Source organism: Crocuta crocuta, unplaced genomic scaffold, assembly GCF_008692635.1.
Source record: "Crocuta crocuta isolate KB4526 unplaced genomic scaffold, BGI_CrCroc_1.0 scaffold11, whole genome shotgun sequence".
Lineage (NCBI taxonomy): Eukaryota > Metazoa > Chordata > Mammalia > Carnivora > Hyaenidae > Crocuta > Crocuta crocuta.
In genome coordinates, this window is record NW_027528624.1 from 5,646,798 (window position 1) to 5,647,737 (window position 940).

Consider the following 940-nt stretch of genomic DNA (forward strand, 5'->3'; position numbering starts at 1 on the left):
CCCCCCCCCGCCTGCTCTGCTCCACTCCATGATGCAGATTTAGGATTTGTTTTCAGGAAAGCATGGGGGACGGACCTCAGGTTGAACAGGATCATACTTAAACCAGAAAGTCTTGTCATAAAGTGGCGTTTCCCAAAGTATGCCCCGTGGACCCCTTGCTCTGTCTGATTTTGGTAGATGTGCTACAAACGCTGGAAAGGGTCTGTGCCCAAGTGGCTTTGGAGGATCCTGAGTCGACAGCCCTTCTTGCCATAAGACCTCTCTGAGCTCTGGCTTAGATTACGATAAAAAATGTGTCCGGTGAATCTCCCAAGAGGGTAGGGTATGCAGCGCTCTCCACATGTTGGCCCGTGGCCCCTTGGGGAGCCTGGTAGCATGTGGCCCGTCTGTCCCCTGAGAAACGCTGTCACCGAGGTGCACGGTTTTCCTGAGGGTCGCACAGAACAGGTGTGGCGTTCTCTGTACGACAATGGTGAGGGCCCAAGAGACGTGTGCACACGACTTCGGAGCCTGCTCTCCCCAAGGAAGCCCCTGCCCCTCCCCATGGCCCTGCCCCTCCATTTGTGCCCCCAACACTGCTCCCCACTTCGGGTCAGCTTCCCCAGGGAGCTGACAGTGACCGGGTTCTATATCCCAGGCGTGGCGCTTCTGACCTGTTCCTATTACCCTTCACGCGTGAGTGCTGGCGTGTCGAGATGGTCAGGGGTCCAGTCGCGTCCCTCAGAATTCCTGTGTTGACGTGCTCACCCCTAGTACCTCAGAGTGAGACCGTCCTTACAGAAGTGATCAAGCTAAAATGAGGTCAGGGGGTGGGGCCTTGTCCACTGTCACTGGTGTCCTTATAAAAGGAAAATTTGTGATGTGAAGACACAGGGATGGGACAGACGTCTGCAAGCCAAGGAGAGGCCCTCCCTCCCCGCCCTCAAGGAGCTACCCTGCC